Below are 19,371 nucleotides of genomic sequence, written 5' to 3'. Positions count from 1 at the left end.
TGGTGTGCACCTTAACATGGGCTGTGAGTTTGGACTGCTTGGAGAAGGCCTTATCGCACTCGCTGCAGCAGAATGATTTGGCCTTGTTGTGAGTACGCAAGTGACCCTTCATGTCTGCTTTCAGGTGAAAGCTCTTGTCACACTCGGGGCAATGGAAGGGCTTCTCCCCAGTGTGTAGTCTGATGTGCTCGGTAAGATGGCATTGTTTGGTGAAGCCCTTGCCACATTCTGAACATGAGAATGGCCTTTCCCCACTGTGCCGGCGCTGGTGGGCCTTCATGTCGGCTTTCACTCGGGGCATTGGAAGGGCCTCTCCCCCGTGTGCAGGGGCAGGTGCCTAAGCAGATGGCCCTTCTGGTGGAAGCTCTTGTCACACTCAGGGCACTGGAAGGGCCTCTCCCCTGTGTGCAGGCGCTGGTGCCGGAGTAGTCGGTCCTTCCTGCCATAGTTCTTATTGCACTCAGTGCAGAAGAAGGGTTTCTTCAATCTGTGTATCCTGATGTGATTGGCTAGTTGAGACTTGTGGGTGAAACCCTTATTACACTCATTACAACGGAATGGTAAAAGCCAAGAAGAATTCTGTTTTTGGAGATTTTCTTGATCTTTTGAACTTGAAGATGTAGAATTCCCTGGAATTAAAAACAAAAAAATACTGTTACTTTTCATGGCTGTGCCATGTCAAATCTATGGGACAAAGCATTATAAACATATATTTTGAATGTATACACACACACACACACACACACACACACACACACACTCACTCTCCCGATTTCAAGGGGCTACTGTGTGAATCAAAGAGTAGACTTCACACAATCCTTTATAATCTATAAAGCACTATATAAATATATGGCATTAATATTTTTTGAACCAAATTAACTTCTCTTTGTCCTTGGCAAAGTTAGATACTGACTCTAAGCTGTTCTAAAATTCCAAATTTTTTGGCCACAAAACAAAATGTGCACTGCCCAAGATGCTTTTGCTTTGCTCCTAAATTCATCTTTTTGGGGGCAGCTAGGTGGTGCAGTGGATAGAGCACCAGCCCTGATGTTGGGAGAACCTGAGTTCAAATCTGGTCTCAGACACTTAACACTTCCTGGCTGTGTGACCCTGGGCAAGTTACTTAACTCCAAATGCCTCAACAACAACAACAAAATTCATCTTTTTTATTTCATTATCATGACTAAATACAAACAAATTGTGGAGACCCCTTTTTCTACTTCTTATCCCTCATTACACATACAAAGTAAAGAAATATACCTAATTCATAACATTAAGCTCTAAATCTGAGTCCAAAGATTCTCCTCTTGAAGACAATTAGTCATAGCAACTAAAATATTCTGCAAGGATACATCTTCCCCTATAATGTCCAGACTATCTTTCTGGAATGCCTCAGGATCAGTCAAAGTCCTTGGTCTTTAGAAGGAGAAGTGAAGGAGGTAGGCAAATCTCCACAGGACTCATCAAGGATGAATCCTGGGTTCTGGAGTCTGAAGCCTGAAGTCTTCTCTCCTCATCATGCTGTGGCAGAGAGAATCTGATCTTTCTCCCTTGGCCCTCCTATCTTTGCCTATGATTATTTCTCCACCACATATTCAGCAAGCGTCAATCGTGAGGAGAGCCATCACATCACCGTATCATATAAATATATGCTTATAAAACCAATCTCACATCGAGTAAGTAATTAGCTTTAAGTGCTCTGCTGTCTTAGATTCAAGTACACCTTTTCAGAGTTTCAGCCCTCTACATCCCCCAGTCTCTGATGTGACTCATGGAGATTAGACCTAAGGAGACTCCAGGAAAATGTTAATTTCAAAAATGCTATCACAAAGTTTGCTCAAAGATCTTACTCTGGAAGAATGGTGAGTCTTTGGGACTTTACACAGACTACATGCTATTCTTATGGTAGTTCTGTGACATATGTGCAAACAGTGCTATCCCCATTTCATCTATGAGGAAATTACAGCTTAGAAAGATTAAATGGATTGTAGTAGTTGGTACAGGTGGGAATGTAACAAGTTCTACTGGGCACAGTAAGCTCCTTCCATAATACTGTATTGCTTCTTTTAGGGACATTGAATGAAAAAAAAGGAAGAACTACCTAGTTATATTATATTCTCCTTCCTTTGCAGATTCAAAGCTGAAAATTTAATTGCCTGTTAAGAATGAATTTTTCCCAAATTCTTACTGATCTGGAACAAATGTTTCTTGTAGAATGCTATGGCTATTAAAGGAAATGGAACTACTCTTTGGGAAAGGAAATTGGATGCTTAAGTGTAATGGGCTGAAGTTTGAGTTGATGCACTTAGGTCCCAAGTACATGAGGCTAAATAGTAATTGGGCTATACTCTATTAATATACATGATTGGATAAAGAATGGTCCCTGCCCACTCTCTGTGCAAGTCCTGATGAGTTGTACAGGAAATGACGATTTTGGTGGGTGGAGGCAGAGAGAGGAACAGGAAGAGAAGCCAGGAGAATGGAATCCAGGCCCCATCTCGCCCAACGGTGGGAACCAAGGACTGAAGAAGTCTCCGGTGACCAGGAACTTGGGTGAGTATTGTTCTTAAAAACTAAACCAGTAATCTTTTTTTTGGCTAAAATGGGACAAATGCTAGCTAAAAACTCTCCATCCCTCGTTGCCCCAACCCCTTCAACTCCCTTCAACTCCCAACACCAGTGGTGGTGCTATAGAAAGCATGCTGAAGCTGATAGAAGGACAAGGGCTACTTTAACTTGGGAACAGGTAGCAGGACTTCTGGGTACATTAAACCGCAGATCTCCCCTTGGTTCTAGAGGCAGGAGCAGATCTCTTTGAGAGAACTGGTCCCTGGTTGGACAAGAGATGTCCAATGATTACAGTGAAAACGGTCCTCATTCATTCCATCGAGGCATTTTATTTATACAATATAATTCAGTTAGCACTAAGAAACCCTATCCCTAGAAGAAAGAAAACCTGTGGCTCTTCCTACTCCTTCAAATTAGCCATGATATTAAGGAGAGAAGACAATGAAGAGATTAATGACCATATCCCCATAGTGCATGGAGACTTAAGTGAGCAAGGGTGTGGTGACTTCTCCCCTCAGGAGGCAGCTTCAGCCCCACCTCAGGAGCAAGTGATTGACTCTCCTCCATACCCACCTCCGGATGGAGGGAGAATGGTAGTGGGGGCCAGTGACAGCACCAAGCACCTCCCCCAGCATCCCTTCTCAGCATCCATATGAGTAGATTACAAGAGGGCTTAATGAAGGCCAAAGAAAAAGGGCATGGACGCAGGGAGCTCCAGCCACATATATTTCCTGTAATTTCAGTTTAATGCCTCCGTCAACAAAGTCAAGATACTCCTTTAACATAGAAATCATTAAAGATCTTAAAAGGCCTGCACTCTTTATGGGGCTACATCAGCTTATGTTAAGATGCTATTACAGAATTTGGCTTTTGAAATCTTGACTCCTAATGACTGGAAATCTATAGCAAGAGTATGCCTAGAACCTGGACAAAATTACATGTGGCTTTCTGAATATAGTGAGCTCTGTAGGATACAAGCTCAACAAAATAGTCAAAATGCTGTTCATGCTGCGATCACCTATGACCTATTACAAGGTATAGGTCCATATGCAGACGTCACAGCACAGGTTAATTATTCAGTAGCAGCATATGAGCAATTGTTAGCACGGTATCAAAGCTGCTGGGCTTCGATCACAATAAAATGACAAAGGTGAGGCCTTCATAAAATAATGCAAGGGCCAGATGAGCCCTTTGTGACTCTTGTGGGACGCTTGCAGACTGCTATCACAAGAACTAATGGGGAAAATCCAACAACAGATGTTTTAATAAGGCAACTCTTGCTAAGGAAAATGCTAATGAGGTGTGCAGAAGGATTATACTTAGACTGCACAAGGATGTCTTTAGAGGAGTTCATAAGACGCAGCCACAGTGGGCACAACTGCCTTTTATAGCCAGACTATGATGCAGACTTCCCAAGATCCCAACATGGGTAGACAGGGTCCCTTCTGGCAAGGGACTTCTAGAGAGATACGTCAATGCTTTCAGTGTGGTAAAGTAGGGCATCTGAAAGCTCAATGTTGGTATAGAGGCAGAGTGAGAAAACAGGGTGGGAGAACAAGACCCAGTACCCCATGTCCAAAATGCAACAGAGGCTTCCATTGGGCCTCAGGATATAGACAGGTTCAGGGAAACGGGATGAGGGGCCCAGCCCCAGGGCCCCAGGCAAAAAACACTTGGGGCATGATGGCAGCCAATGGTGCACCCAGAGAGTGCCTAGACGGCCAATACCCCAATATGACCAATCAGCCAGGAAGCCATATGATGGCAGAAAGGGATTATACAATCAATCAGCCAGGAAGCAACCTGATGGAAGAAAGGGATTACAATTAGGGAGAATAGAGTTGTATGCAGCTGAGACAACTGAGATACCTACCCCCTGGAGAGGTGAAATCTGTTCCTCTCCAGCCTATGGATCCCTTGCCTCCAGGCACAGTAGGCTTGACCATTTTACCTCCTGAGAGCACGTACAAAACAGTGTCCATCCACACACTGATGTGGGAAACTGGGGAATGTGTAGATAATATCCCAGTCACCAATACAGGCAGACAATATGTGACTTATCACCCAGGAGAAATAGTAGCATCAGGTTTACACATACAGAATCCTAATAAGCAGCTTGGTGATAGTCACCCAGATTCCGATTTCAGATCACAAAATCCAGCAATTTACTGGACAGCAGCTGTAACAACTGACTGACCTATGCTCACAATCTATATAAATGGCCTTCCACTGGAAGGATTGGTAGACACTGGTGCAGATCATCGTCATTAGATGGCCAGCTGGCCCAGTCACTGGCCAAAGATTAAAGCAGACACCTACATGTCGGTGTAGGAGGATCACTAGCAGCTGAAGTAGTGCTGCTCCTATGAGATGGACTTTGAAGGCAAACAGGAGTTTTTACTCCTTTATAGTTGAAAAATCCCATCAATCTGTGGGGAAGAGACGTTTTACAGCAATTAGGGTTAAAAATGAGTACTTCGGTTTTTTAAGCAGGGCTGCTGTTGAAGGCCTGCCAACACTTTCACCTGTTCCTATCCAATGGAAAACTGATACACCAGTGTGGATAGAGCAGTGTCCCTTAAGTAACAATAAAATTCAGGCCTTATTAGATATAGTACAGGAGCAGCTTGACCAAGGACACTTAAAACCTTCTCTAAGAACTTGAATTCCAGTTTGTTGTGAAAAGAAATCTGGAAAATGGAGGATGTTAACGGATTTAAGAAAAGTGAATGAACAGATGGAAACATGGGAACTCTTCAGCCTAGACTTCCATCTCCTACTCAGTTGCCTAGAGAATGGCCTCTTGAGTCATAGATATTAAGGACTGTTTCTATTCTATCCCTCTGATCAGAAGGATATGAAAAGATTTGTTCTTTCAGTGCCCAGCATTAACTTAGCTGAGCCTTATAAAGATATGAATGGACAGTTTTGCCACAGGAATGAAAACAGCCTACTAGTGTCAAATGTATGTTGTTGCTGCCTTGCTCAGTAAGAAAAAGCATTCCCAAAAAGTTGCTTATTACATTACATAGATGACATATTGGGATGTGCACCTGAGGAACAAATGTTAGAAGCATGTCTACAAAAGACCATAGAAACACAAAGGAATTACAAATTATACATAGCACCAGAAAAAATTCAAAGACATGCTCCTTTTCAATATTTAGGATATGAAGTATACCCTAAGGTGCTTACAGTACAAAAACTGTCCTTAAGAACAGAAAAGCTAAACACATTGAATGATTTTCAGAAATTGATAGGAGATATCCAATGGATGCGACCAGTGTTAGGTTTGACTACCTATCAGTTACAACCATTATATGACATTTTAAGGGGAGACAGTACTTTAAATTCACCACGCAGCTTACAAAAGAAGCTCAAGAGGCTTTGAGAGAAGTTGAACTGGCTTTATTCAATGTGGTTGAAAGAGTCACCTCAAAACCCTTGAGATATCAGTTTTGCTACACAAGAGGCACCCACAGCAGTCCTTCATCAAGGAGACAGTGTGATAGAGTCGGTGAACCTCCCGGCACAACCAGAACAAAGCCTTACTCCTTACCCAGTGCTTGTGGCTAGAATTTTATTAAAGGCCACTAAGCGAGCAGTACAATTATCTGGGACAAGACCTGACAAGATAGACACCTTTTATACCAATACACAAATTAATGTGTGCTGTGAGACCATCCCAGAGTGGCAAATTTTATTAGCCATGGCTCCAAATTTTTTACATGGGTCTCCATTAAAGATAACTAGACTATTACTAATTACGATGGATTCTTGAAGAAAAAAGTTTCTAAAGTTCCTCTAAAGGACCAACTATCTTCACAGATGCATCCAAACATAATATTTGTGCTGTGTACTCTCATGATCTAACTATAAAGAGAGTAGTCAGAACTCCTTTTCAGTCTACTCAGCAGAATTAATTGTATGCGATCATTCTAGCTCTTACTTATTATCCAGGAGACATAAATATAATATCTGATTCGGCCTATTCAGTAGGTGTGGTACAAAGAATTGCCACAGCCCAAATAAAATTTGCAGCCTCTAATATACATCAGCTCTTTAAGAAACTTCAAGAGCAAGTGAGAAAGCATCCAGGTAGGATCTATATATTACATGTCCATTCTCATAGTGGACTTCCAGGTCCCATATTTGATGGCAATTCAAAGGCAGATAGCCTTCTAACTATGTTGTCAATACCCCTTTGTTCCACAAAGCCCAGGCATCTCATTCTAAATATCATCAGGCTGGTCGAGCTTTACGTTTACAATTTGGAATAACAAGAGAGGAAGCTAGGAGCATAGTAAAAAGCCTGTACGGCTTGCCTTCCTTTCCACGCTCCTACACTGCTCCAGGGAAGAACCCTCGTGGTTTGAGACCCAATGAAATCTGGCAAATGGATGTGACCCATTATAAATCTTTTGGTCGTCTGTCTTTCATCCACGTTGTGGTAGACACCTTTTTGGGATTCACTTTTGCAATTCCAGCAGCAAAAGAGACAGCCTGAGTGGTCACTGAATTCCTCATACAAGCATTTGCCACTATGGGTGTGCCACAAGCAATAAAAAACAGACAATGGTCCTGCTTATACTAAACATTTTGCACACTTTGTGCACAGTATAAGATTTTACACACCACAGGCATCCTTTTAATCCTCAAGGACAGGCAATAGTGGAGAGGAGAAACAGAGATATTAAGACGCCCTCCAAAACAAAAGAAAGGGGAGCCACAGGTAACCCAGAGAACTTCTAAATCTAGCTCTTTATACTATTAACTTCTTGACTTTTGACAAAGATGCACTGGCTCCAGCAGACAGGTTTTATAACCCACCTGAAGGTCAGTGTCCAGTGCGAGCAGCTCCACTATCTTTAGATAATCGCCAGGTGATGTGGAGAGACCCAGAAAGTGGTGAATGGAAAGGACCAGATAGGCTAACTGCTTTGGGGAGAGGGTTTGCTTGTATCTCTACAGGTGGAGAAGGAATCAGATGGGTGCTAACGAGCTCATATTCGCTTTGTCCATCACAGAGAGACGGAGCAGACCCTTGAAACAAAGGGAGAAGACCCAAGAAATATCGGTGGTGCTGTTGCTGATTGTGCTCACCATTGAAAGAGCTGGCAGCATGCTTTGACTCATGGACATCAAAGATTGTTGGATCTCTCAAAACCTCAGGAATCACTGGATTCTGAGACATAGGACTGAAACCCTCAGGAATCATTGGATTCTCTGAGAAATGATAAGACTGTTACAGCACTTCAAAATCTGCTGGAATCATTGGATTCCTAACACATAAAAAAGACTTTGCAGGACTTCAAAAACTCAGGGGATCATTGATTCTGACATGTGAAACAATGGACAATAGATTGGTTTTGACTATCTCTGTTGCTGAAGAAGGTGTATGTGGACTGTTGTTTACATACCCTCCTTCTAGGACTTCTGGTGATCTTTTCCAACACCATGTTGATTTATATTGTTTGCTATTCTGCTACTTGAATGTACAATTCATGTTTGTTACACCACATCGAGCCTGCACTGACTGTGGGGAGAGTCATCCCTAATAGCCTCTGTGTTATTGCTATGTGCTTGTGTAATACCTCCCATGCTGATGGGTTTGTGCATATAGCACCTTCAGCCCAGAAACCCGCTAGCAACCCCCACTTCCCTTTGGTGCTTTTCATCTCCTTCCTGAGATGTCAGGGAGGGCGTGATCATCTCCTTTTTAGTGCTTTCACCGCCTTTCCTGAGAAGTCAGGGAGGCTGTGATCACCTCCTTTTCGGTGCTTTCACCTCCTTCCCTGAGAAGTTAGGGAGGCTGTGATCACCTCCTCTTGGGGGCTCTGACCTCCCTGAGGAGTCGAGGATGGCATGACCACCTGTGTTCTAAAACTTAAGAATTTTTTTTCTCTTTTATCTTGTCTGTTGTCTCAGTCACATCATAGGCCTTTTTATTTTTGTTGGGGCCTGGAGCTCTAGTACTGATCTCTCTACTGGCTCTCGGTGAAACCCAGGGCAGCCCTGACATCAAATCAAAGCTCAGGTGGACAGGAAAATTTGAACATGGCCTCTTTAGTTTCACTCCTTTCACCTCTTCTCACTCACAAGAAAACAGTTGATCCTGTGTGTTCTTCAAGTCACGAGGCTCATCAGTCCTGGAACCAACAGTTAGTTTCCTTGTGCCCAAGTGTCCCTGATCTCTGATGAATATGGCTCTTCTCCTTGTTCAATCTGGATTATCAATCAAGTCTGGTTTGGGAATGACATAGCCTGGACAAGAGGTCACAAAACAGCAAGTAAGCTTATTTTCCTTAAGATCCCTAGAAGCACAAGTTTTGGGAATACTTATAACAAATGGAGATGTCCATATCCTAATACTGGGTTCCTGGAGTGATACCCTATATATCTCTGGTTCTAAGCTGCATGTAAGTTAATTTCTTCTCTCTTAAAAGTTCAGTACTATGTATGGTGATTAAATTATAATTATTTTTGGTTTTTGAGTTCCTTGATAGCTATTTGGGTTGACTCAAAATGTGGAAACTGTCATAAAATCAATCTTTGAATGAATGTGCCTTGAAAAATACTGGTTCTAGGTAAAACATTCCCCAGTGCTCTTGGTAATAAGTTTTCATTACCATCTGGCTCAAATGGATGACTGTCCTGCTCAGAGGTAAGGACTTGCCTCACATCAAGTCACATTTATATGGTGCTTTTAAGTCTATAAAAACCTTATAAGATAGATCAAATATTACTATTTGCCATTTTAAACATAATTTAGAACAAAGTGTGGCAGATTGGTCAGTGCTAGGTAGGGAAGTCTCAAGAGTCAGAGCATACCACTGAGACTATCTGGGGAGCTAACCTGAGTTTTACATAATACTTTTAGACTAGAGGTTCAGGTACCAGAGGCAATGGAATGAGCAGAGGGCTGGATTTGGAAGTATAAGTGACAATAGGGAACATGATCAATTCTCTAAAGTGTATCTACTAGATCACAACCATGTGTAGGGAATTCTCAAGCCATGCATTTCCCCATCTTCAAAAAATCTCAACTATTATTTACAAATGTATATTTATATCCAATGCTGTATGCAAAAAGACTACTAGTTCCTGTTTGTTTTATACCAATAAGAAAAGCAGAGTGGCTGAGAGGAGGGGTGTTGAAACTCAAATAGAAACAGATCCTAGCTGGCAGAATACTGCCATAGAAAACCACAAATTAACATCATCTATGTTGTGCCATATTTTTATTTTGTCAAACATTTCTCAATTCCATTTTAACCTGCTCCCCAATGGCAGTAAGTTTGAGACCTATTGACAGCAGAGACAGCTAGGCCTGGAGTCAGGAAGTCCTGGGTTCCATTTCTCCCTCCCTCCCTCCTTATCACATACACAAACATATATGTATACGTACATAGATTTCTGTATTTCCCACAAAACTGAATTTAGCACTCTTTACACAGTAGGGACACATTTGTCAGCTATACAAAGCAGAGCAGGAGGCCTGTGTAAAATTCTAGTTCTGTTTTTGACAAAAAGGATCCTAAAATTTAGAATAAAGCTGTTAAAAGGAAAGTATGAGGAGATGCACTTTGGGACAGAAAACTTCCAAGTTGTCAATTTGTTCTTGTGGGTAATTCATGAAATATTTATAGAACTGAAAAGGAGATGATGACTCCAAACAGGAGAAAGAAGACAACTAAGACTGGCCTGAGATGACATCTTGAGGGTCAATGCTATCAACCAACAAAAGCCCCAGACACCAGCAAAAATCTAGAAAAATGCTATAGAGCAGCTACATCCCTTGAGATATTGGAGCTGGCATGGAGACAAGTTGAATCAGTGTGATAGTCTGAGCATTCACAGTAGTCAACACTTCCAGTTTTGAGGGGATCATTGTCAATATTGATGGCAGCTGTCATCAGTTATAGTTTCATGGTTGTCTTTGTACTCCTAGTCCCTACTATCTCAATAAATGCAATGAATTGAACCGAACAGAACAATCACCTGTATTGAAGAACTATCTATCTAGCTATACTGTAAGCTCTAAGCATTCAAGCTAGATGACTTTTGGAGGTCTCTTCAGGATCTGATTCTGTAAAACATCCTCAAAATTCCTCATGAAAACATCTTACCCAGTGAGATTAAGGTTCTATAATTGGTCTTCACCACATCTTTGTAAAGCTCTTTCTGCCACTCCTCTAAGATATTCCACTCTTGCTCCGTGAAATACACAGTCACATCTTCAAATGTCACAGGCATCTGGAACCACAAATGTGTGAAACACATTACCTTCACTCTTCACTACTACTTCAGAAACTTTTAAAATTCCATTTCTTTCATTTTCCTACTACTGTTTCTGAATCTTCCTTTCCCTTACTCAGCAAACCATCTCTAGTAACAAAGAATAAAAAAAAAACCCAACTGTCCAGTAAAACCAACCCATGAAAAATATTTGTTAACTGCTTATGATATATTTGGCATAGTGCCAAGCACTGGGGATAAAAATGCAAAAAGTACTTACTTTCTCCTAAGGGAGGACAACCCCTAAGGGGACAGATGGACAAGGAAAAGTGTTTTGGTAGGGAAAATCATTGGGATGGTGGATCATAGGGTAATTAATTGATGCAATAGAATCCAGGACTCCAAGGTGGAAGCTAGAGTGCTACATCTAAGGCAAGAGGGCAGTGCAATAGGAAAATAGCAAAGGTATCTGACAATATGACACCTTTAATCCCCTAATTTTGAAAAAAAGGGGAGAGGGACGGATTTTCCCAGTTCTTCTTTGGGGTTATTATAATTTAATTTCTTTATATTTATCCCATTTAAGTTGTTACTTATGCTTTTCTGCTTAATTCACTGCATCAGTTCAGTAATTTGCTTTTAATTGCTTTTCTTTCACACATGGTGGATATTATAAACTGATTCCCACAAGATGTATTTTTGAAAAATCATTTTAAATTTGACTTTGACTGTGGCCCACAAGAAGGCAGGGGTGTAAATATATCTTCCAAGACACAAGGACTCTTTTTTAAAAATGCCAATAACACTGATAGCAGATGCTCAGTGTTTTACATTGTGAAAAAACCCAAGAACTGTTAATCTAAAACTAATCTGAGAGTCTTGGGAAAGTCTCTTCATAACTCTTTGCTCATCTATAAAATGAGGCAATTGTTCTATACAATCATTAAAGCTCCTTTTTGGCTCTAAATTTAAAAATCCTTCTTTGACTTCTCCATCTGCTCCTCTCTATCAAGCCCAATCCAGGTCCAGGGCCCAGACACTAATTCTCTGGTCATCTGACCTCTATCCTGAAACCTCTGAGACCATTTATCCTTATATCAGCCTACATCCTACATATTAAAATCTCCACAATATGGCATCTGCCCTGTCCTTCAACTTTCTAGTCCTAGGAGAAGTGCTAAGACCAAAGTCTCTATGCCATGGTCATAATCCCCCTCAAGGTTTCTCTAAGAGTTTGTTCCTTTAGTCCTACAAATTTTTTGACCTTTCCTGCCGAGTAAGAATGTTTATATCCCATTCAGATTTTAAGAACAACCTTCCTTTGATCCTACCATCTCCTTAGGGTTTTCACTTCTTTGTCTTTTTGTAAGATTGTTATCCGAGTCCTTCCACATGAGTGCAAGAGTATTCTAAATTTTAGTCCTGAGTATTTCTTGTTCTATACTTTTGTTGATCTTATCAACTTGCATGTCTACATATACAATCCTGCATCTACTGACCTCTCATTCCATATTATCTGCTTGCAGGAGAGCTCCACTCAAACAGTTCATAGTTATCTCAAACTAAGCATGCTTAAAACAGAATTAGTTATCCACCCCTCCATTCCTCAAATCTATTCTTCTATTTCTTTTGGGGATATGACCATTTTCCCAGAAAACCTAGGTCTGCAATGTTGCAGTCAATCCTGACTCTTCAATCTTTCTCAGTCCCCAAATAGCTAATGTTCTCTGGTGAGAACAGAATAGTCCACTTCCCTTATTCAGCATCAATCAAATCTAACATGCTGATGACAGATACCAAAATAACAAGCATTTAAAATTGTAGAATGGTCCATTAGGAAGCCAGCTATAGTTTAAGTATTCTGAAAAACTGATCTATGCAAGTAAGAAAATTGGATAGAAATAAAAAGTTTTTGGCAAGGAAATGATTGAATCCTGAGCAGATTCACAGATTAGAAAGTGGATTTAAAATTCTCAATCACAAAAATTGTAGGAGACAATTCATATTTTTTAAAGGGTGGGGGGAGGTTTCTAAAAAAGATTTGAGTACTTTCCAATAGCCTTTGGCAAGTAATTTACTTAGATTGCTTCTCCTAAAATCCCAAATCATGATTCATTAAAGCCTTAAAATGTGGTTCTGCTCTAATAGGAATTCTATTTTCTTTGCTGTGTATATGCTGATTCACTATTCAGAGCCCAGTAGTATTTATCCAAGGAGCGCATCATTTTTGTGTTCAACGTTTAGTAATTTATTCTTTTCATATTCAAGTAGCCCACTACCTATAAAAACTCCATTGGTGCCCTCTTATCTTTAAAACGAAGCCTGAAATTCTCTCTGGCTGACATATCTGACATAAGCTTCACTTATCCCCTTCCTATTAATTTAATGATACACATTACTTACCTCCTGGTACCCTGAAGGGCTGTTCTTCATGAAGGAGGCTCCACGGCTTAGAGCCTCCTTTGTGAAGAACATCCCTTCAGGGTACCAGGGTCCTTGTCTTCACACTGGGCTGTGCGCTTGCCTGGAATGCCCTTCTTCCTCATTTCTGCCTCTGAATCCCCGGCTTCCTTTAAGACTCAGCCGGAGCGTGCATCTTCTGCGAGAGCCCTTTGCAATTTCTCCCCTGAAACCCCAAATCCCAGTTGCGGATGACTTCTCCTTTAACGTCACCAAGTATTCTGTCTCTATTTTGTCTGTATGCATATCTGTGTACACCGCCCCTTCCATTAGAAGACAAGCTCTTTGAGGTCTGGGGCTGTTTCACTTTGGTCTTTGTAACTCTAGGGCTGAGCAGAGTGCCTGGCACTCGAAAAGCAGAAAGCAAAAAACGGGATTCATCTGAAAGGCAGACTCTATGGGGAGCACAAGACAGGGAATAGACAGGGAGAGACCACAGCGGGCTGCTTCCTGAAGAGGTGGACCTTGCACCGGGGCCCTGCGGAGGGCTATACAGTCGAGGACGCTCAACTGGGAGACTAGCTGTGTGCGCCCGGTGCCACAGCTCTTGTACTGACAAGCATCAATCACACCGCAGTGCGAACCGCGTGGGCAACGCCCGGGCCCCCCGTCTCAGAACCTCCCGCTGCCCAAGGCACCTGGATGGGATCGGGAACGCTGCCCCGTTATGTTATTTCATTTTTGGGGGGGTAGCGTCGGTTTTAGGGACCCGTGCTCCTGCCTGGAGTAGCCAAGGAGTGTACAGTGTCAATGGCAAAGCAGTGAATCCAGAAACAGTAATCAGGCTTCCACCTCAACCAAGTTCCACTTAAACTGGCCAGCTCCTGTTCCCTGCACGCGCTGGTTTACCGCTGCTCTCCACATCAGGCCAGCTCCCATGTGTGCAACACTCGTCCATAGCTCTGCTACACTGGGTCTTGTTCTGATCAAGAATGCCAGAACCCACAGAATCCAGTTTCTCTGAGCACCTTGCTGGCGTTCAGAAAAGAATCTCTTAATAAAAGCACTAGCTAAGTTCGACTCACGATCTATAGAGAGGATGGTTTTTAGCTCCTTCTGCCCCTGTGGTATTTTGGGGCTGGACAAAATCGGGATAGCATCAGCCAACGCCCCCTGGACCGGGCTGGGTGCTGTTCCGCAACAGAGATCTGCTCCCCTGGCTAAGAAGGGCCAGTTTCTCTCCTCTGAGGTAAGCCTGGCAAGCCCCAGCTGATGCCTGAGGAGCTCCCCGAACCCAAGGCCTCCCAGGGCTGACCCAAGTGCGAACTTGCGATGGACACCAAGGGCAGGCATCGCGCCGGGGACATTCTCTTTAAGAGCCCACGGCTGGAGGAGGCGGGGTCAGTGTCCGCGCCCCCTGAAGCGGGTGCTTCACAAAGCCGCTCCCATGCTCCCCCCCAGCTGCAGGCCGCGGGTCATTTAATTGTGTTTCATTCTGCTTAGGCCATGTGCACGTGGCCGCCACCCCAGGCCCGCAGGCCCAGCCCCTCCCCACCAAGGCGTGGGGCCAAGGTCCCTCTCTCCCTTCCCCCCCTTCCACACCTCCGGCAACCCACTCCCAAGTTCTGGGGCAGCACATGGGCCACTGGGTCACGGAGACGCCGATGCCCGGTCACTCTGGCGACGTCAGCGCGGACTCCGGAGGGATGGAGCCCCGACGGGCTCTCCTGAGCCCCCCTTTGGATTGGGGATCCGTAGGGCCGGAGGTTTGGGGAAGTCCCCCCAGACGAATCCCCTGAGCCCTCTCCTTCCCACTGGTCCCAGGCCTCCTGCCCCACCCGCGGCTTCTGCAGCCCAGCCCCGGGAGGCGGGGTCCGGCTTTACCGGAGCAGGCCACTCCGGGACTAGGGGGTCTCCTTCGACCGGAAGCTGCCGCCCTGCACAGGCCCTTGTGGGCTCGCCTGTTTCAGGGGCCTGTCTGCCCCACTCTGGCCGGGCCCCTCTGACCCCTCCCGGGGCTCGGCCACGCCCCTTTAAGCCCCGCCCCCTTTGCCCGGGAACCTCTAGGGACCCCCCACCTGCCAAGGCCCCTCTGGGCCCCCCCCCTCCAGGCCGGGCCCCTCTGACCCCCACCCAGCCTGTGAGCCCCTCTGCCCCGCCCCTTCCGGAACCCTAGGGAACCCCCCCAGGCCCCGGGTGCCTGCCTGGCAGGGCCCTTGAACCCCACCCTCCGGCGGGCCCCTGCCCCCCCGCCCCGGCCCCCCTTAAGCCCCGCCCCTTGCCTGGGAAACCCGGGAACCCCCCTGCCCAGCCCCCTTGGGCCGCCTGCCCCTGGCGGGACCTCTCCCCATTTTTTTTTGGCCCCCCCAAGCCCGCCCTTGCCCAGAACCCTGGGGACCCCTGCCCAGGCCCCTTTGGGCTCGCTGCCTCTGTCCGAACCCCCTGGTCCCCCTACCCCGGCCGGCCCTCTGGGGCCCCCTCCGGGCCTTCTGGGCCCCTCCTGGCTGGCCCCTGGCCCCCCTCCAAACCCTCCTGGCGGGCCCCTTGGCCCACCTCTGGCGGGCCCTCTACCGCCTCCTGGGGGCCCTCTGGGCCCCCCACCGACCGGGCCTCAGGCCACGCCCCTTCTAAGCCCCCGGCCCCTTGCCGGGAACCCTGGGACCCCCCTGCCCAGGCCTCTTGGGCCTGCCCTCCTGGCTGGGCCCCCTGGGGCCCTCTCCCCCTGCCCAGCCTTCCCGGCCACGCCCCCAAGCCCCGCCCTTGCCGGAACCTCTGGGGACCCCTCCCAGGCCCCTTTTGGCTGCCGCCCCTGGCGGGACGCCCACCCTCCTGGCCCCCCGGCCCACCCTCCCCGCCTGTCGGCCACGCCCCTCTAAGCCCCGCCCCCTTTGCCCGGAACCTCTGGGGACCCCCCTCTGCCCAGGCCCCTTTGGGCCGCCCACCTCTGGAGGGCCCTCTGGGCCCCTGGTGGGCCCCTCTGGGACCCTCCTGGGGGCCCCCTCTGGGCCTTCACCTGGCGGGCCCCTCTGGCCCACCCTGCCTGGGCCCTCGGCCAGCCCCTGCCCCGCCCCTTTGCCTGGAACCCTAAACCCCCCTGCCCAGGCCCTTTGGGGCCGCCTTTGGGGGGCCCTCTGGGCCCTGGCCGGGCCCCCACCCCTCCTGGGCCCCTCTGGGCCCTCACCCTGGCGCCCCTCTGGCCCACCCTGCCGCCTCTGGCCACGCCCCCTGCCCCGCCCCTTTGCCTGGGAACCTCTGGGACCCTCTGCCCAGGCCCCGTTGTCCCTGCTTCCTGGCCGGGACCCTCGGGCCCCTCCTGGGCACCCTGGTCCCCGCTTTTCCCCTCTGGGCCCCCTGCCCAGGCCCCCTTTGGGGCCGCCTCCTGTCCGAGTCCTCTGGTCCCCACCCCCACCCGTGGGCCCCTGGGGGCCTCCGCCCCCGCCAGGCCCCTGACCCCCTGCCCGCCTCCCGGCCACGCCCCGCCCCCCCAGGGAACCTTTGGGACCCCCTTCCCCAGGCCTTTTCCAACCCCTGAGGGCCCCCCTGGGCTCCCTGGCGGGCCCCTCTGGGTCCCCCTGCCCAGGCCCCTTTGGGCTCGCCCGCCTCCTGTCCGAGTCCCTCTGGTCCCCCCTACCCCCGGCCCGGTTCCCCTCGGGCCACCCTGGCCCTCCAGCCCACCCTGCCCCCCAAGCCCCTCGGCCACGCTGCCTAAGCCCCCCCTTGCCTGGGAACCTCTGGGAAACCCCTGCCCAGGCCCCTTTGGCCCCTCCTCCGGCCCTTCCGGCTGGCCCCTCGGGCCCCTCCTCCTGGCTGGCCCTCGGGGCCCCCTGGGCCCCTCCTGGCCGGGCCCCTGACCCCTCCCGCCTGTCGGCCACGCCCCTCTAAGCCCCGCCCCCTTTGCCCAGGCCCCTTTGGGCTCGCCCGCCTCCTGTCCGGGCCCTTCCCAGGGCCCCCCCCCTCTGGGCCCCTCTGCCCTCCTGGCCGGGCCTCAGCCAGGCCCCTGGCCCACCCCCTCCTGGCCGGGCCCCTCTGAGCCCCCGGCCGGGCCCCTCTGGGCCCCCCTCCTCCTGGCTGGGCCCCTCTGAGCCCCTCTCCTCCTGGCCGGGCCCCTCTGGGCGCCCCCCTCATGCCCGGGTCCCTCCAGGGCCAAGGAACTTTTTCTTTCACTTGGGATTCGCTGCTGAGCTGTGTAAGCTGTTTGAGTTTCTATTGAAAACGCCAAGTGTGTAAAATACCTACTACATGCAAAACACAGAATGATGTTCCCTGTGGGGAAGAAAACCTGCCTCAGTCTTGTTCGTCCTTTGTTCTGGATGAGGGCCGTGACGTCAGGGAGGTGGTGCCAGCGGTGCAGAGAGTCAGTGCTGTGCGAGAGCACCTGCCTCATTTTGCCCTCCAGAGTCGCTGGAGTCCAGCAGCCAGACAGAGATCAGGAGGACCGGAGATGACCCGCATGCAGTGGGAGACCTGGGTCTTTTCAAGCCAGACTTCAAATTGACGGAAGTAACCACCCATTCCGTAATTCGGGCTGGGCAGCAATTGGGGCAAAGAATCTCTTTTATCTAGTCGCTCCCTCCCAAAAAAAAAATTACTTGGGAGGGAAACCCTAAAGCCTGGCCCAAGCAGAAGAGATTCATTTACACAAATGAGACCCGATAAACAAGGACTCATTGCTTCCAAGACTTTGGGGTGGCTTCTAGATTCCTTGGTTTTGGTTTAAGGCAAGATCCTTAAGAAAGAATTCAAGCCAGTAAACTCAAATATTTTGGGATGGTTCAGAGGTGCAAAAGAGAAAAAATGCTTTTAAGCATTTGTAGGTAAGGGTGTAATGCCCTATGTGGACAGGAGGAGGAAAAGGAGGAGGGAAGGAAGCAAACATTTGAGGAGCTAACATTCTACTAGTGGGAGAGACAATAAAATACAATACAATTATGAATTATACATATATATAAATAAAGACATATACTATTATGTATTATTTTACACATCGATTTGAAGAGCCTTTTATGTGCCAGGAACTGTGCTCGGTGCTTGGGGTACAAATAAAAGTAAAAAAACAAAACAGGCAGTTCTCTGCCCTCAAGGAGCTTTACAATCTAGTGAGCAGAGAGAAGGGGATGGATAGAAAAGATTTTTTTTTAAAATTTATTTAATATCCTTTTATTTACAGGATATATGCATGGGTAACTTTACAGCATTAACAATTGCCAAACCTCTTCTTCCAATTTTTCACCTACCCCACCCCTCCCCCAGATGGCAGGAACCAGTAGATGTTAATACATTAAAATATAAATTAGATACAAAAAGAATGACCAAAACCGTTTTTTGTGTACAAAAGAACGACTCTGAAGTTTGTAAAATTAGCTTGGAAGGAAATAAAATGCAGGGGGCAAAAAGGGATTGGGAATTAATGTTTGGTTTTTAGTCATCTCCCAGAGTTCTTTTCGATAGGGTCGTCAACGTCCATTGGAAATGATTTGGTTGATCTCCTTGCTGAGGATGTCCAGGTCCATCTGAACTAGTCATCATATAAGTATTGTTGTTGAAGTTTATAATGATCTGGTCCTGCTCATGATAGAAAAGATTTGTGTTAAACACCGCCATTGGCAACTAATGGGATATGGGTGAGGTTAAGAAGGAAAAGAATCTATTAAGTTTCCAAGGTTGGGAACCTGGGAAAGGGATAAGCTGGTAGTTTTTTTTTTTTTTTTTTTTTTTTTTAACAGAAATAGGGAAATGTGATGGAAGTTTATGATTTTCACTTTGAACATGTTGAATTTGAGATACATCCAGATGAAGATTTGGAATCAAAGCCCAAGATCACATTACCTTTTTTTGACTGCCATATCACAATCACATTTTTGATTCACTAAATTCCCATTTCTCTTTTAGATAAATGTCCATCCAATCATGCTTTCCTTACCTTGTTTTTATGAAGCTAATTTTTCAAATCCAAGTGCAAGACTTTACATGTATCTTTATTACATTTTATATCAACAGAGTAAAACAACTAGATCCTACTCTATCCAGATCTTTGGGATCCTGACTGCCATTCAGTCTGTTAGATTCATTCATTCATTCATTCAGATCTATATAGATCCATCTATCTATCTATCTCTATCTCTTCCATCTTTAAATATCTGTATTACATCATCTGTAAATATAAAT

At 46.6% G+C, this 19,371-nt stretch overlaps 1 long non-coding RNA gene across 2 annotated transcripts; it reads right to left on the bottom strand.

Annotated features, from left to right (window-relative positions):
* Window positions 1–608: 608 nt before the first annotated feature.
* Window positions 609–14,938, bottom strand: LOC105749602. Of its 2 annotated transcripts, XR_004232706.1 has the most exons (3): window positions 14,809–14,938; window positions 8,668–10,824; window positions 609–629 (listed from the first exon to the last, which is right to left on the bottom strand). It is a non-coding gene; the product is annotated as an uncharacterized LOC105749602 (long non-coding RNA). The 2 variants fall into 2 exon arrangements; XR_004232703.1 differs by lacking the exon at window positions 14,809–14,938 and having other exon boundaries at window positions 8,668–14,802.
* Window positions 14,939–19,371: the final 4,433 nt, after the last annotated feature.

The sequence above is a fragment of the Sarcophilus harrisii genome, chromosome 1 (genome assembly GCF_902635505.1).
Source record: "Sarcophilus harrisii chromosome 1, mSarHar1.11, whole genome shotgun sequence".
Classification (NCBI taxonomy): Eukaryota; Metazoa; Chordata; class Mammalia; order Dasyuromorphia; family Dasyuridae; genus Sarcophilus; species Sarcophilus harrisii.
This window is presented reverse-complemented; position numbering and strand designations above follow the sequence as displayed.